This window comes from Canis aureus, chromosome 14 (genome assembly GCF_053574225.1).
Source record: "Canis aureus isolate CA01 chromosome 14, VMU_Caureus_v.1.0, whole genome shotgun sequence".
Taxonomy (NCBI): domain Eukaryota; kingdom Metazoa; phylum Chordata; class Mammalia; order Carnivora; family Canidae; genus Canis; species Canis aureus.
This window is the reverse complement of record NC_135624.1, coordinates 28,979,138-28,998,059: the sequence shown is the minus strand read 5'-3', so window position 1 is coordinate 28,998,059 and position 18,922 is coordinate 28,979,138. Positions and strand designations below refer to the sequence as shown.

Genomic DNA, 18,922 nt, shown 5'->3' with positions numbered 1-18,922 from the left:
GTGTATTCAATACATATGTATTGAGTGCCCCAAGTTGAGGAAAGAGAAGAGAAACAGGCACATAAATGAAAAATACATGTTGTATGCCAGATAGCATGAGGTCTATAGAATATCATGTCCCTTCTCGACCCCTTCCTCACCATTTTGGTATGGAAAAAATGGACTGAAGCTAATAGCCACAGCCTCTTCCATTGAAGAGCTCTCTCCTGTTCTCTGGTGGCCTCCATGCCTCTCTAGATCATCTTATCTGGTCAGCCTCTGTTGGCAACTGAGTCAAGGTTCTTGTCACAATACTTTGTTCTTGAGAAAGTCTTCATCATAGCTTCATAAGGCCAGGACGTACTCAGGATATAAAAAGGAATATACATTCAATAATAAAATATATCTTTGGCACTTAAGAGACCAAATGCAAAGTTGTTAGCAAAACTTGGCCCCTTGGAATCACTTATTTCCAGAAAACTTGGGTTTTTACTGTAAATCTGGAATAGTTGAAAACTTGCCAACAATTCAAATGTCTAATGGCCTACTATAATTCTTTAAAAACTGAGTATCTTTTTCTCTCAATGTTAATAGCACTTATGAGAATTCAATGAGGGTTTGGAATTTTTTAAAAATATCCTTTGCTGAAAGGGTATAGTAGATATAAAGGGGAAATGAAAAGTTCTTAACAGATAACAAATACTTAGAAAATTGTCCTGCGATACCAGGTATTTGCACGACAACCATCTCTGTTTGTCTGTCCCTCCTCCCTCACTTCCTTCTGATTTCTCTTTTACCCTCCATTGCTGTTCTTGTGCTCCCTCACAGTGTTTAAATTTGCATATCAAGATCTAAGTAAGTTTAATACTCTACCTCATGGTTGAAACATGAGCAGAATTCTATGGTATGGGTCTGTTGACATACTGCTACACCCAAACACTGGTACAGGAACCACTCTGATATTGTTGTTGATTCACTTTGAGATAGGAAGTGATAGAATCATATGCAGAGCATTCTCCCATCCAACTCAACCTCATTTTTTGCTGATGATTCTGAAGGTTTGATACTGCTCACTGATAACACCCTATAGACCCCCAAATGCAGTTTATTGCAATGACTTGGAAACCTTGCTTTCCAAAAGGCTCAAAGACTATGTTACCATTTCCATCATGTCTATTATTACTAGGGACTTGTCCGAGGTGGATTGAGCCTTTGCAATGTACATATACTGGAGATGCAAAGGTAGGGGTGACATGAATTTCAGAGCTAATTTGCATTTAGCCTGTACTTTTACTTACTTGCTCTACTGCATGGTGAAAACTTAAAGAATATTGGAACATTTGGGGTGAGTTTGAGGTTGAGTTGAGAGTGTGCATGCATCAGAAGAGAGGAAATTGAAGGACACAGGGAAAGAAAGTTATAGTAATAGTGCTGCTAATAATAATAATAATGATATTTATTGGATCTGAGAAGGTGACAGGCACTCCATCTGCATTATCTCATTTGATCCTTTCAATAGCCTGATGAGGCAAGTGCTATTCTCATTCCCATTTTGCAGAAGAAAGAACTGAAGCTTAGATAAGTTTTGTAACTTTCTTAAGCTTACACAACTAAGTGTCAGAGCTGGAAATTACACTCATACTTTTCTAACTCCTGATTCTATGTTCTTGACCGTGATGAATCAGCTCAGGGCTACCAGGTTGGGGGGTGGGGAACCAGAAAAATAAGCCATTTAAGACAGCTCAGATGATCTCCTCTAAACACCCCCCCCCCAAATATACCATTCTTGGGGCCTCCACTGTGAAAATACAAGATATATAAGAGAAACCGAGTCTCCATGTGCCCTTCTTGTTGCCTTAAGAATCTACCAAATATTGGTGATAATTCCACTTGCTTCTTGACAGAATGGAAAGCAAGTTTACAAAAGTCATTGTGTCATAAGGCATAAAGAAACTGGGAGGCTGAGTGTTCACCTGCTTTGGAGGCAGTGGCAGGGGAAAGAAAATGCCAACAATTACAAAATAATTACTGAGGACCTATTCTGTTGATTACTCCACTTGAGATAGATAGATACATACATAGATAAATAGATACATACATACATATACATATGCACACATGTCTGTGTGTGCGTGCATGTTTTATGGCAAACTACATAGAGACCAGCAGTGAAGGCATTAATTCGCTTTCAGAAGAAAACACTGAATCTCAGAAGTGAGGAAACTTGCTAATTGATACAGACTCCCCGAATGACATCTCATGATTTGGGGCATGTCATACAATCTTTCTTGATACACACTCTATGAATGACAAATCTCATGATTTGGGGCATGTCATACAACCTTTCTGAACCTTAGCTAACCCCTCTGAAAAAAGAGAATTCACACTTGCTGCCAGGAATCCATGAAATATTGTACCTCAGACCACTTCTGGGCCTGGCACAAAGCAGTAGCTCATCACACGTACACTGAAATAAATCTGGCTCCAGCCACACCCCGTGCCATCTTCAGGCAGATGGACACCAGAGGAGTCAGAGAGCCACCCCCTGTGTAACTTTGGAGCTGCTGTAAGGGTGACTGTGTGAACTATTGGGATCCATTCTCTGCAATACAAGCAGAAGTCAGAACATAGCATGCCACTCTAATTACGCTTTAATTGAACTACAATATACATCATCGCTTGGCACAGGCCCTTTGAAGTTGGGGCATCACCACCCTGCCTCATGGAAATGTGTGCCGTTACCACCAGCATAATTGCTGAGCAACTGACACATTCCCAGCAGCAAATATTTCAGCAGGTAGTGAAGATAATTAGGAGAAGATTTTGATCTTACTGACTTATGGTGAAAAGCAAGGTATCAAGGGATATGAATACAGAGACAGTCAAGTCATATTAAAGTCTACCATGAAAGCTCCCTCTAGTATGAGGGACGAAAAAGCAGTAAAAACAAAGCTATTTTCAGTTCGAAGAGGAGAAAATGCTACCCTTTGATCCCTGACATACTATGACAGGGAAACAAAGCACTCAGACAAATCATCCTGTATGATAATTCTCTTTCTTATTTGAAATTTTGTGTGTGACAACCAAATTGCTGCTGCTTTAAAAAGTTCATTCACATTGTTCATTCAACAAACGTTTGATAAATGCCTGACACGTGCCAGGCACTATGTGAGGCCCAGGGACCTTTGCACTCAACTGGTCATGGTGGACTGGGAGAGATGGAAACATTTTTTCAGATAATTACAGTACAGCATGTCAAGCATCAAGCAAGGTTAGTGAGGGTGACTTTGAAGCAAAGGGAGGGAGCCCTATAATAGACTGGCTGAGGGAGTTCAGACACATAATGATGAATCAAGGGTGGCTTCCTGGAAGAGAGGGCATTTGATGATCAAATAGGATTTAACTGTGTTAATGGGGAAAGACTGTTTCCTACATGGCAAAGAGCTTGTGGAAAGGCACAGAGCCATAAGGAAACACAGGGAATAGTAAGAAGTTTAATTCACCACTATTTTGGTGTAGGTGGTAGAGCTGTGAGAAATGAGGATAAATGGGGCCAGAATAGTGACATGTACTCTGCTAAGGGATTTGTTCTTTAGCCTAAAGGGAAGGGAAAGATCTTTAAGTGGATTTTTAGAATCAAATTTCTATCTTCAAAGATCACCAGAATGGATGGTGAATTGCACCAAAGAGGGATGGCTAAGAAAACAGGAAGTCGACTAGAAGGCTTTTGTAATCCCCAGCAGAGAATTCCTAAAGATCTAGAGTAAGATACTGGCAGGAACAGTGGAAATGAAAGTGGGAGCTCGAGAAACATCATTCTCTCATACATATTTGTAATGAGTACAAATAATAACCCTCTAACTCACTTGCTTATTTCATGTGAATTTTCCAATTTGGGGTTAGCTCAAAGCATTGTGTATGCCTTTGCTGCCAGTTCAATTTTATTTGGTCAAATGATGTACTTTATTCTATAATAATGTGTAGATATCTCTCACCCACTGTAGTAGTGTTGATCCCCACTGCATGCATTTCAGCAGTGTCCTGGCTAATTTTAGTTGTTTACCTATAACCTCAAGTTAATACATATGATCCACTTACTGTAAAAAGACCATTTGTAAGCAGCATGAAAGTGTCTCTGATGGAATTATGGATGGATGCATGTGCAAGCAGGAAAGAAGGGAGTGATAAGTGGTTAGATGGGGAGGTGCGGGGTTTGTAGACTCTTACAACTTCAGTAAGCCCTGAAGAGTAAAGTCGTGTGAGGAAGCTGACCCATGGAACCCGGGCATCATCAATTAAGAAGTCAGATCCCTTAATAAGCAGTTTAATGCCACTGACTCAAATCATAGAGATAATAGGTTGACTTTGGGTAAATAGACAACTACTAAAAGAGTTGTTGATACTTCTTTAGCAAACCAAGATAATGACAAAAGAAAAGTTAAATGAAGAGAATACCAGTTTCCTCTAAATTCTACAAAAAAGGCTGATTTCATACTTTACAAAGAAAATGGCTTTCCATCAAAAAATAATAATAATAATAAAGGAAGAATCCACCAGGTACTGCAACATTCATCGTCCTGTCTCATCTGCATGATCAACCTAATACGTACATGTTACTAGATTCCTTTTACAAATGACAAAATTGACACCCAAAGTTGTAAAATGACATGCCCAGCATCACTGGCTTCTAAAAGTTGAAGGAGGGTGTGCAATTTCCAAAACTCCCATTGCCATTTCTGAACACCTCTCATTGAAGCTGGGATTCTGCAAGCCAGCTCTTGGTACTCTTCTGTTTGCCTTTATGAAGTTGTGTGTGAACTGCTCTCCAGGCGGTCATTGAGTGAGTTACTGGAATAGTTTCTTGCTTAATACTTCATAGATAACAAATAATTTCCCCTTAATAATTCCAAATACAGTGTTTTAAGGACTCCAAGCCATGAGTAGATGCCTGTCGAACTCTCTCAATTACTTCATCAGGTTCCCATGAATGAATACAAAAAGAAAACATACTAGGTCAAGTCAGTGGTCCATTCCGCCCGGTGGATGACACTAATGCTGATGCGAAGGGCCATTTGTCATTTGTGCTCCATCATGTCAACTTCAAAGGATTCAGCAACTGCCTCAGCAGGTCAAGCTTGTCCTAATTACAAATTGTAACTCAACCATTCATCATTTTAGCACAATCCTTTTAGGAGGTATTGGTATAGATTTATGTAGATTATATTCACTTATGCGTCTGTTAACTCAAAAACACTTATTGAGCACCTTTTGTGCACCAGACAATTTCCAAGATATAATGGATCCCGGGAAGAATAAGACCGATTGCCCTTGAAAGTTGCAGGTATATGGACAACTGCTGTGTATTACAAATGGGTTATGATAGAGAACAGCAGATAGCACTAAAGAATTGCAGGTTGGGGTCGTATTTTCCTGTTGGGGATGGGTTGCTTAGGTAGCATGTCCCCTTTATTACAGGCTCCAGAGGAAACACACCAAAGGCAGATATGCGCTGAATCTACCTCTTGGAGCCAAGCCCAGCAAATCCACAGCCTAAAGCAGAGCCACACTGCCAAGCCCAGCCTAGATCAGCCAAATGGTAGTCAAATCCCATGACGGACTATGAAAACAAATGCTTATTGTTTGTAAGCCTTTTGTTGGGATAGGTTTTCTTTTATGTAACATTATTTTAACAAATAGTCAGTCAGCTAATACCAGATACATGGCCCTGGCACATGAATGGTGCTCACTATCTAGTGGATCTAACTGTTGTTATCCTTTTTCTTCTAGCATCAAGCATCCATTGAAAAAGGAATGTACATGTAAGTGAATCTATGTCTTCATTGAAACAAAATATTAACAAAATATTCCACAGTTTCATCACCAAAGAGTATCTAACTCCACATTACAGAGAGGGGAATTAAGACATAGAGATTCATGGTGTCTAAAATCCAGTAATCAAAGATTAAATGCAATACATAAGACAAACAGGGACAAGTGTCATTGGTGAAAGCTGTTGCCTACCATGCAATAGGGAAGCTCAGTGAACATTTCAGCTTTCCCTCAAAGGAGAACCAGCACTGGGGAGTTGGAAAACTGGCTTGGCACTCCTTCCAAGTGGCTTTTCTTTAGAGGCAGACGTAATGTCATGCTTGAGAATACAGGTAAACAGAAGCACCAAATGATTCTTAGGACAGCCTCACAACTGCAACTGAGGCAGGTAACTGACCCAGTTTCTCTTTTGATGGAAGCTGTTCTGAGGCCTCAGAAAAGGGAAAGAGAAAAATTTTGTCGTCCTTTCTGGTTTGATTGTTGAACTACTGCCAACAAACACTGTGAGAATCAAACTCAGAGGTTTCCTTTACAGACGCACACAAGATGGCCTGGTGTTTGGGCATCTTAGCCTTCACCTGTGTCATCACTCTACAGGCTAAAGAAAAGACACATGGGGACTATGACATATTTTATTCATGTTATGACTATGTGCCTGCCACTTATTTTATGGCAGCAAGAGACTTAACGTGTGGTCCAGGTTGTGAAGAAAAGAAAGGAAAATAAATTAACATCCACTGGTGGCCAACTATGGCATTTCTGTTCTATACTTCTCCTGTGATCTTCACAACAACCCTCTAGGGTAAGTAGAGTCTTCTATTTTAAAAACTGAAAAAATTGGGCAGCCCGGGTGGCTCAACAGTTTAGTGCCGCCTTCGGCCCAGGGTGTGATCCTGGAGACCTGGGATCGAGTCGCACATCGGGCTCCTTGCATGGAGCCTGCTTCTCCCTCTGCCTCTCTCTCTCTCTCTGTCTCTCATGAATAAATAAATAAATCTTAAAAAAAAACCTGAAAAAATTGAGTTTCAGAGTGATGCCTTAGGTTGGGTTTACTGGAACCAGACTCTGGACCAGAGATCTAAACACAAGTTTACTAGGGGGTCCCATCTGGGAAACCTACCTGGAAGGAAAAGATGGGAGCAGGCCTGGGTTGAAGTCAATGCAATCCCAACAGAGGCCCCAATTGGTTCTATTAGGAGCTCTGGAATAACTCCAGTTTGAGATGAGAGGATGAGATAGGTCTAAGTAACTATATAGAGTCTTCTTTTATTAAGTCTTTGCTATAAATAATCAAGTAGTTAGAATGAATTCACTGATTTACTTTATTTGCTCATTCATGCATTCATTGATAGATTCATTCATTAACAAATGCTTAGAGAGCCTCTACTACGTGCCAGAAACTACTCTAGGTCCTTTATAAATTCTGAATATTGATTAAGTATACTTTTTGCCTTTTGAGAACTTTCCTATCCAGCCTTGTGAATGGCTAAGTAAACTGGGTCTTTAATTAAAAAAAAAAAAAAAAAAAGCACATACCGGGGCACCTGGGTGACTCAGTTGGTTAGGCATCTCGGGGTCCTGGGATGGAGCTCCATGTTGTGCTCCCAGCTCAGTGGGGAGTCTGCTTCTGCTCTTCCCCCCCATCATGTTCTCTCTCTCTGAAATAAATAAATAAAATCTTTTTGTAAAAACAGCACAGACCATAAAACTTACATCAAATTAAAATAAGAAAAGACCTAATCTGCAAGCAAATGTCTCCTGAAGATTATGGGAAATCCCTGAGGGACAAGAAGACACTTGCAAGGAGGACCCAAGTATTTCCTTCTGCCTTGAACACCATTCTTTGTGGGTAGGAACTAATTAAAGAGTATACTTTGTTCTCTCATCATCTCTGTTTGATGGATTTGGCTCTGCACAGAGGCCAGAGTCTGGCTTGGATTGCTTCTGAATTTACCTTTCTATCAGATGCAATCTCTAGACTCTTCTCTCTGCCACAGGGGGAAAAAATGTTCGTACTATGAATAATAACCCCTTAGATGAAGTGACTCTAAAGAAAGTAGATTGGAAAATAAAGACTGAGCTAAATAAAAATGTCATAATAGGGAAGAAGTCCTGCCAGTACTTTTCCGCTGGGACCCTTAACCCACTATCTATCAATATTTTGGGCTTAAAGTAGACAATGTAATTAGCATAACACCATTTGCAGAGACCTCCATGATATATAAAAAAAAAACAAAAAACAAAAAACAAAAAACCAGTTCTGGCTTCAGAGCATCCTCATCCGCAGAGCAATATAAACCCAGTATCAACAAGTAGAAATACTTTAATAAAGACAAGGTGAAATTTCCTGAAGTTTCTTTTCAAAGTTAACCAATTTGAAACAGATATGATGCACAAACAGCATGTCGAACTCTGAATCTGTTGTATGTCTCAAGAGGAAACTTGCAGTACTTTAGGCTACATACACTGGACTGCCTTGCAAAATAAAAGTAAAAAGAGCAAGAATGACTTATCGTTAAGAGAAAAAGAGGGAGTTGACATTTTAAAAGTGTCAAACTGAGGTTGAATTATGCTAATCTAATTTCTTAGAAGCACCCAAATCGACCAGCTTACTGACCAAAAGAGAATAGGAGAAAAACCATCTGGAAACTACAAAGATTATCTCCCTCATGAACTCATTCATTCATTCGCCCATTCAGCAATATGCATTGAGCACCTACTATGTGCCAGACACGCTCCAAGGAACTATTCCAGCAGAGTGGTAGATGCAAGAAAAAAAGTTCTTATTTTCTTGAAAGTCACATTGAAGTGGAGAAAAAGGGACAATTACTAAGCACAAAAATAAGTAATACAGGCACAATATTGAGGATTGATAAGGGCTTTGGGGGGAAAAGCACCATCAAGACATAGAGAATAATGGCAGAGTCAATGATTTCAGATGGAGTGGTAGATACCAGCTTCTCAGAAGAGGTGTTATTTGAGAAACAGTTCTAAGGAAGGGAAGGAGCCCTCTAGAAAATCTGTGGAGAGAAAGGTGCTTCAAAGAAGAGGAAACAGTAGCCACAAAGATGAGGAAAAGCTCACAAGCCAGCTTCACAGCCTATTCACAAAACTGTGTGTCCAGGTGTCTGATCTCCCAGAGGAAGGGCTGCTTTTCCTAAGTTTCCCAAAGACACTAGATGCAGCCCTGCGAGGTCAACAAGCTTTGTGAGCAAGAGGAAGAATGGCAGGAGATGTAATTGGCAAAGCCAAACATGACGTCATTGGAAGAGCAATACACCTAAGTCAGCTGTTCAGGTTTCTGATTCACATGCTACCACTCAGGACAGAGTGATTGAGGGCAGCCCCGGCTCTCCAAGGAGCCCCCTGGACCCCTACCTGTACCTTCTCTATACAACAGGGAAGCTGAACTTGATCCATAAGGCCCCTTCCCCCACCCCCTTCACAGTTTTGTGAACCTACTGTTTAACGTGCAATTTAAAGTGGGTGCCACACTGTTGGGGATTTACCCCAAAGATACAAATGCAATGAAACGCTGGGACACCTGCACCCCGATGTTTCTAGCAGCAATGGCCACGATAGCCAAACTGTGGAAGGAGCCTCGGTGTCCAACGAAAGATGAATGGATAAAGAAGATGTGGTTTATGTATACAATGGAATATTACTCAGCTATTAGAAATGACAAATACCCACCATTTGCTTCAACGTGGATGGAACTGGAGGGTATTATGCTGAGTGAAGTAAGTCAGTCGGAGAAGGACAAACATTATATGTTCTCATTCATTTGGGGAATATAAACAATAGTGAAAGGGAAAATAAGGGAAGGGAGAAGAAATGTGTGGGAAATATCAGAAAGGGAGACAGAACGTAAAGACTGCTAACTCTGGGAAACGAACTAGGGGTGGTAGAAGGGGAGGAGGGCGGGGGGTGGGAGTGAACGGGTGACGGGCACTGGGTGTTATTCTGTATGTTAGAAAATTGAACACCAATAAAAAAAAAAAAAAAAAAAAGGAAAAAAAAAAAAAAAAATAAAGTGGGTGCCACAGAACTTCGGGCCTTGGAGATGCCGGCGGCTAATCCCCATCGTGTGATGTTTGGCTTTGTTTGTTTAGGTGAAAATAATTAAATCAATTATCTTTTACACAATAGCCAGTGAGCAATTTTTTAGTGGGATGAGTAAGGGAGAATGTAGAAGGTAGATGTGAGTCTTTGGCCCTGGGTAAAGAACCCGGGCCTCTGTTGCACCTGCTGGGGGCTGACTACGTGAACTTTCTGCATTTTAAATATTGGGCGTATTGTTCTTAGGAACCAATCACAGCTTGTCAGAAATTTTTAAGTAAGGAAAATAACTGGATGGGATGACGGCCGACCCTCCGCTGAATGAAGAACATGTCTACATTTTCTGAGTGTTAAAGAAACATGCTTGCATCAAACTATCCAGATGAGATAGAATTAACGTCTTCATTTTACAAATGAGGGCATGGAAGCCCAACATAACTAGGGAAGTTGCTTGAATGGTGATTTCCAGCAAAGCCAGGGCTAGAATCCACATTTCCTGACTCTAATTTCTTACTTTGAGATGTGCATAACTGAATGGTATTATGAATATATCTTTAACCATTACTTAGTTATAAATATACTAAGGCTACAGAGCACTGATTTCTCTGGTACCATCCAGGTTTCTGTTAAGACAAATAGTCCTTTTGGGTTAATTAGGAAAAATAGGTAAAACAGTCCCATGCCAGGGTATTTGTCGGTGGAGTAGACCTCAGGTTAGAGCAGCCCCTCTCAATCTCATCTTGATGGCCCTAGCTGTGCAGTGTACAGACTGCGCAGCTGTACTGTGGCAGCCTTGATCCTGACCTACCAACTGCCTGTTAGCCATTTGAGGATGTTGTGTACTTTATCTTTTTTGATGAAATAACAAGAGGAGAAAATACAATAAATATTACTTATATTTGCCTCTTGCTTTCCAACGTACTGAACTATTTGATAGTATTTTAGTTGCTGTAAGGAGCAATCTTATGGGATAGTGAAGAAAAAGAAAGGATTGTTGCCCTTATCTGATTGATTAGGTAGTAAAGATTCAGAGAGATAATGTGACCTTTTCACGTTGATACAGTTTGTAACTGGGGAAAGTGAATTTTGATCTCAGAACTTTTGATGCCAAATACAACTATTTCCCCATCTTATTTCAGTGGTGACACTAAAGCCTGATTTTTTTTTTTTTTTCTGAATCCGTAAGCTTCTGGACAAGAGTTACAAGTATAAAGTCTTAGGAAAGGAGCTAACATATGAACTGCAAAGGAATTTTGCTATAATCTATGGATTTCATTTTTCCAAGGAATCTTAGTGTTCTTGAGTTGCACTGGTTAGTTGTTCCCACTCATGAGTACCGCTGCATGCAGGGAACTGGTTAGAATCACTTGGACATTTATTCTTGTCTATCTGGGGCCCAGACCTGTCCAAGTGCAGAGAAAATGACCATATTACTTAATGCAGGGAAAATGACTGGGTTGCTTACGAAACATATACGTGTAATTGAAAAACAAAAACAATTATGTTAATTAAAAGAATTGCTCAGATTTTGGAACACAATAAAAGAGACTTAAAAGTTATAGTAATTTCACCAAAATAAACTGTTATATTTAAGAAACAAAACTCCCCACACTCTCTCTTCTGTTTAGAATGCCACATAAGCATTGACGAAATAACCCTTTCCATTTCTGAGTTCTTTGTATTGGCGTTGTGGGAAGGACCAGAGAGACACACAGTTGAACTTGTGAGTGCAGGGCAGCAATGTATCAGGGCGATACATCTCAGTGTAAAAATGTGATGGAAAGGTTCTGGTTAAGCAGAGAATTGGTAGGTGAAGATTCAACTTGTGACAGGTGTAGCATAGAATTTTGTCTAATTTCTGTTCAATTACATTTGGGTGTGTTTACAGTTGGGAATGTCTAAACAAGCTTGTGGCCAACCTGCAAGTCTTGTTAAAATATGTTAACTTAACTGGAAAGGCCCCAGTTCTGCTGCTAACCCTGGCTCAGGGCTTCTGCTCAGTCCCTGCACGCCAAGCCTGGCTGGTCCTTGCTGCAGATTTAACTTTTTTTTTTTAACATTTAACTTTTTTCATCAGGATTATCTCCTTGGACAGACATTTAGGAACTTGTCATGTTTCCTGGGCATGCTTTCACTCCAAACCCAGGTTCTGGCTTCTCCTTAGCTCTGCACCTCAGAATCGGAGGCCAGTTCTACCCTGGCATGCTCTACCTGGCCTCCCGAGTACCCTCCACAGACCAAGGCTGTGGGCTCCTGGTTGTCCATGAGGGGAAATTTGGATGAAAACATTGTGGCCATTTTGAGAAAATCACTTAGAATCTTTGAAAAAAAAAGAAAATGAGTTAGAAAAGCTCCAGGCTCCTTCTAGAGGCAAATTCACATATTAAAAGATAAACCATTTTAAAAATAAACTATTAGAAACACCGAACAGAGTTTCTATTAACTAGTCTCCTGTTGGAGAACATATTTCTCTGTGTTCTGTTAAAGTATTGAAAATCACTTTGGGGCGCCTGGGTGGCTCAGTCAGTTAAGTGTCTGTCTTCAATTCAGGTCATAATCTCAGGGTCCTGGGATCAAGCCTGGTATTGGGCTCCCTGCTCAGCAGGGAGTCTGCTTCCCCCTCTCCCTCTTCCTCTCCCTCTGTCCCTCCTCCCTGCTCATTCTCTCTGTCTCTCAAATAAATAAATAAAATCTAAGAAAAAAAAAATCACTGTATGACTAAGACCTGGGTTTTGCTGTCAGTGTGAAGACAGAAATGTACAACTGTATTTTCCTTTTGGTGTTTGGTGGAGAAAGAATGGCAACACCTTTTCAAGAAGAAACAGTAGGTCTTTCTTGCTCTTACACAAACTCTAGGGACAACTAAGGTCTACATGAGTCTCCAAATGATTTGAGTTGAAATATTTTAATGAGATTATAGTAGCACTTTAGCTGTTACTGATAATATTTAAGAATGATGATAAATGTATCCAAGTAAATGAGAGATTGGCTTATTTAGAGTTGAATTTGAAGCCTTTATGTTTCATGTAATTTATGTTGATAAAGTTTTCTGTTGTAAAGTTCTAAAGAGAGCATATTCCTCATTTCTACTATATATAGGTCATCACACATGCAGTTAAGGCCTAGTATATCGGAATGTGTATCCAAGCTACCTACAGCAGTCCACTGGCCTTTTATAGCAAACAATATTAGAAAAAAAATTTAAGATTTATTTATTTATCCATGAGAGATACCAGGAAGGCAGAGACATAGGCAGAGGGAGAAGCAGGCTCCCCAGAGGGATCAGGACTCGATCTCAGGACTCCAGGATCACAACCTGAGCCAAAGGCAGATGCTCAACCACTGAAGCCACCCAGGTGACCCATATTTGAAATATTTTTATGGTTGATCTGCCAATATACATACATAGAAATACTGGTCACTAGCTTTGACTTGTGGGTTCATCATCTTAATGACAATCCATCAACCAAAATGAGCCACTCAACTGCAAAGCAACTACATTCTGAGAATCAAACCTTATCATTTGGAAAGTAGATAGCCATAGCCTGTGTGTGGAAAAAGCATGAGGTTCCTCATTGATTCCATGGATCAGAAGGTCTATACTTCTGAATAAACAAGTCTGGAGCAATTTTAAAAACCAAACCTATAGAGGATGCATGTATACTTAACATCAGCATACTGGCCGAGGAAACAAATCTAGAATCAGATTGTCTGGACCCAAATCCTGGTCTTGCCACTTCTGAACTATGTTATGCTGGGCAAAGTGTGTCATGAGCTTCTGTTTTCCCCATCTGCAGAATGAGAGCTAGAGCTTGTCATAGGCTTTTAACAGAGAATAAAGCAGACTGTCTCTGCAAAGTTTCTCGCACAATTTCTGTCATTAAGTAGTGTTAGCTATTATCCTTTTCTTTAATTTAGAAGAATGGAGACCTGTTGAAGTAACTCAAGGAAATCGACAAGAATGCTATCCTACTAAATAACACCCAGACCTCTGATTTATAAAACACATGTCGGATGCAACTGAGAGAAGAGAAAAGCCCTGGTTTTACAATCAGAAGGACTGAATTTGAATCTTTTCCCTGAGTAATCTTGACCCAGTTGCTTCTTCTCTTTCTGTCTTTAAAACAGCAGTGATGATGCCCACCTCATCCTGTGGTAATAGAGATTAATGACAGCAGGCATGCAAATGAACACAGTGCCTCTAGGTAACACAGAAGGTGCTAAATAAATACTCTCCCCTCCTCTCTCTCTTCTCCTTTCCTCAGACTCTGATGTCATAGTTTATCATTTGTCTAAATCGGATACTTGAGCAATGACACTTCTCAGTAGTTTTAGGTCAAGACCATTTGTTCCTAAAACCAATTCATGAGCCCCTATTTTAAAGTGCTTAGATATGTTCATAGTTTGGATGCATTTTCATCACAAAGTAGCTTCAAACTGCATCAGTAGAGGAAACTCCTATTTCAGACTTGCTTCACTTTCTCCTCAGATGCATTTCATGTATCTAATATGGGTGGTTGTTGATTGGAACAATGCTGAATGTCCCATTTCACATTCACGGCCTCTAAATAAAGTGTCTGAGATAGTTTATGAATCTGAGTCATATCCTCCAGACTCCAGAGCTGTCTGGAGTAAATATCGCCCCCTTTTTATTGGAAATACCTGAAGGTGTAAGTTGTTACTAAGTTTTCACCCATTGAATCCAACCTCTCCTCTTGTTCTCAGGAAGCTGACAATTTCTAGTCAAATTAAGTGGACCAGGAGATTTTCTTTTACCCATTGTTTTGCTAGTTTTTAATAAGGTATGAAGGTGACTAATGTGTTCCAGTTTTAGGCTGGGACAAGATAACCCTTCCCAGAAAGCTGGTTCTTTTGTTTTTTCCAAAGACAAAATTGTGCTGTGCAGTTAAAAGATCAGTTAGGGATTTCCACTCTGGTCGGAAGTCTGGTAAACATATGCTAATTTTCAAATACAGGGTTGACTTGGATTTCCCTAGTGTAAGGATATTCTGTTTAGAAGTAGATGGAAAATCAGTTCCTTGCTGGTTAAAAAATAATGCATTCACTTATTTTAAAAGTGAAAGAGAGCCGGAAGTCAAACTTCCTTTTAAACTTGAATCTGTCAGGCCACAAGAGCTTCCTTAGCAAATGTGTTGTGTTGGGTTTGTTTTTTTTGTTTTGTTTTCTGTTGCCCGACATCAGTTTTAATGGAGTGTCATGATGTTTCTATTTGGCATTCAGAAAATGATTTGCATCTCCCAGGAAAATACTTGAACAGCTTTTCTAGCTCTCCAGTTCCAGATGCTTTTCCTCAAGGAAGTTCGATGCAAAGGTCTGGCTTTCAGTCTACCTCACTAATCTAGCTTAACAATAAGGCTGAAAGTGCTCAAGAACATGTACCGGGTTACTTAAGCATCTCTACTGCATGCACCTGTTTCAAAGAATTAGACAGTAAACTGTGATATGCGATCGCGGTATGGGTGCCACTGATGCTTCATTGTTGTGAGAAGTGCCTTTTGTTGGCTTGTTTTTATTTTGATTCCTTCAGTGTCGTGATTCAGATTCAGATTTAGCTAAGTGAGTTTGTCATCGTCCTTTGCTGTGTGCCAGATACTAATGATTGGATTTCACTTACATTACCTCATTTAATCCTTGAAATGATTGCTGAGGCATGCATTACTATTTCCATGAGCTTCAGAGGTTAAAGTGACTTCCTTGAACTCACTCTATTCTCAGTAGCTAGGGCAGCAACCTAAAAAAATTACAGAACAGGGATTTGAACCCAAGTCTTCCCAGGGCAGTCACTAGTTGTACTTGCTAAATCCCTTTTCAATCAAACACATTCCTACTGAAGGAAGAAATCGAAAACAACCCAAAAGTCCTATGGGCAGAGTAATTTGGAAAGCATGGAATGGAGCAAAATTAACTGGTTTCTTAAACATAAGATTTTCTTGGCACCAAGAATGAGATTTCATATTGGCCAAGGTGAGCCTATGGTTGGATGCTATCCCAACATTTTACCAGTGGAATCCTTTTTATAAGAACTCACTCACAGGACTCAACACTTGCTGGGAAATGCTGTCTGCATTACAGTCTATCATTGCATGCTATGTTCTGCATTTTAAAAATAATATCTCAAAGAATGACAGGGCTCCTTTTGTGTCACAACACAGTCTCACTGCTCAAGTCATTAAAGACATAGCTGGGAAAACGTGACCCATACCTGTGAAGCCATTAAGAGCCCACAGAGTATAGATTCTGCTGAGCTTATTTCAAACATATCTGCTTATCCAAAAGTATCAGGAGGATCCTTTATTTCAAATCATGAATTTGGAAACATCTAATGTATGAGCTACAGACTACATCTTCTAAGAACATAGGTTCCAAGAGCCGTGAAGGGACTTTCTATGTTCCATTCTGAGATTCTCTGCTAGACTATACAGAAATCAAAATTCTGGGAAATAATAAATTCTTGCCCTCCTACAGACAAAAGATCATGAGGATCTTCTCTTTTTAAATATGAGTCTGAAAGGGAAGAACTTCTTTACGAGCTTGTTCACTCCCAAATCAGCTGCAAAGGAATCAGGAGAAAGGAGATTGCAGAAGTCATGATAAAATCTATTGAACTGAAGCAAAACTTCCTGAATCTTAGATGTCCTGCAAGTCCCACATTCCCCATTTGGGGCTGGTTAATGTGGGTTTTCAGATATGATGGGAACTGGAAGTCATAGTGGGAGGGATAATCCTTCCTTCCGTTAACCGTTGTCAACAGCAAATGAACAACGTGAGACAAAGAAGGTGAAGAATGACTAATCCCCTCACCCTAGGTCGTTGTGCTCACTCTGTGAACTCACTGCAGCTGCACCTGTTTTCCATGTGTGAGTGTGCCTAGAATCCTGGAGGTACAGTTTAATACCTTCTACTCCAAGGACGTGTTGAGTCTGTCTTCTGTACAATGTCCATAGGAGCAAAGGACAGTTCTTTCATCCTGATGGCTGCTGGTCTCTCACTGTCAACCCTCTCCAATTGTCCATTTTCAGACTCTCCACCTCTTCTTCATCAACTGTCTCGACTCCCAGACTACACTATTTAGGATCCCATTCCACTTGATACTAAGAAATATGGCCTCCATCTCTGTGAACTGACTGCCAACCCCAAGGTTTTTGTCTTCCATTGTATTTTCAAGTTTTGGGGTAGATAGATACACATAGACACATGGCCATATACAAATACACTCCAAGATATATATTTTAACATATGTTAACATAATATGTACTAATCTATGTTAATTTCTAGTTATGTGACTTTGTTTATTCATCACCCCCTCATGAATTGGGATGTTCGTACAGAGCAATACAGTCATTCTGGTCACAAACCATACCACTAGGCATCTGACTTTTGGCTAGAAACTTAATTTCTCCAGGAAGAAAATCCTTCGTTTGGAAAACAGGACTCTCACCGTGTGATTGTGAGTTTTAATTATGCATTAAAAGCCATTCTGCAAATTGTGACAGGCAATATGATTTTGCAATCTTATTCATTGATTTAGCAAAAACCTATTGTGAATCTGCTATATGAGAATACGAGGCAAGGTCTAGGGACCCACAGGTAAGTAAAGGCATGTCCAATCACAAGGACTTCCCTTCTATGATAGAAGCACTTAATGCCACAAAACTTACTTGACCTCTTAGCATTTAATGGCACCTTCCTTCTTGAAACCTATTTCTCTTCTATTCTAAGAAACCATGTTCCAGGTGTTCCTTCTCTCTTTCCTTTTCTTCCTTCTCCTATTGCTTTGGCCAGCTAAGCCCTTTTACACCTTTTCTAAATGTTGGTATTCCCAAAGCATTGATCTCAAGCCAAGTCTTGATCTGCATTGTCTCCTACACAACCTCATCTATGGGTTTTAAATTTCATTTCATGTCAAGGCCTCTAAAACATATATCCCCAACTAGAAATATGATTTCTTACATTTAATACTAGTAGTACAACTAACAGGCTTTCACACTAGACATGTCCATGTTGGAAATCTAGACCTCCCTTGGTAAGCCTATTACTACCCTTGTTTTCCCTTTCTTTGTTATCTCCATTCACCTGGCTGAACAGTCTCCAAACCTGGCCATCATTAGTTATGTCTTCCCCAACACTTCCTGCCAAAGCCTATCATGAATTTCCCCACCTCTGCTGCCACCATTCAAGGGCAACCATCAGCATCATTCACCTGAACTTTGGCAATGACCTTTCAACTGATGCCCCAGGGCCATCTTAAACAAAAAATGTACTTTCTGGCTGAAAATCCTTCAAAGGCTTCCTGTCGCATTTGACAAAACAAACAAACAAACAAACAAAAAATGATCCTTAAATGATGTACCAGGCTAGATGACCTGGTTGCCCCCTTACTTACCAGTCCCACCAAGGGTTATTCCCTTGCTGCCATGCAGATGTTTTTACCTTCATTTGGGACATCAGACACAGTAGCATGTTCCTGCCTCTGGATCTTGCACCTGCCCCAGTCTGTCTTGAAGCCTTGCCCCTCCATCCCATCTTCATTTAGCTGAGACCAACTCATACTTAAGTTCTAGCTTAACACCACTTCTTCAGAAGACTGCCCTGACTCACCCATCTAATGGAGATCCCCTGTCATTCTTTCTTTTAGAAGCCTGTGCTTTTCTTTTCATGGTACCTATAATGATTTTATATTTCTATTCACTTGCTTAATGTTTATCTTCCCCACCTGAGAATAAACCTCATGGGAAAAGAGATTGGGTTGTTTATACTCTTGAATACTCAGTCCCTAGTACAGTGCCTGGTAAGTAGCCAACTTTTAGCATGTATTTAGAGAATGAACTAAGTAAAGAATGATAAATACTTTTGTAATCACCTAGATAATTGAGACCTGACTCTTTAAACCACAGTTTTTCATTAAAAGTATTTCGGATGATAATTCATGTTCAACATGTACCTGACTTCTTACATTGAAGAAATAAAACATAACATCATTTTCTTTTCTTGATGACCTCAGTAACCAAAGAACACAGGATGAAACCATTAATTC

General features: G+C 40.0%; 1 long non-coding RNA gene across 2 annotated transcripts in view; it reads right to left on the bottom strand.

Annotated features, from left to right (window-relative positions):
• The window catches only part of LOC144283317 (uncharacterized), a 139,888-nt gene that overhangs the window by 107,767 nt on the left and 13,199 nt on the right, over positions 1 to 18,922 (bottom strand). For both annotated transcript variants that reach the window (XR_013351825.1, XR_013351824.1), the window contains exon 2: positions 7,345 to 7,466. This is a non-coding gene — a long non-coding RNA (uncharacterized LOC144283317). The remainder of the gene's footprint in view (positions 1 to 7,344; positions 7,467 to 18,922) is intronic.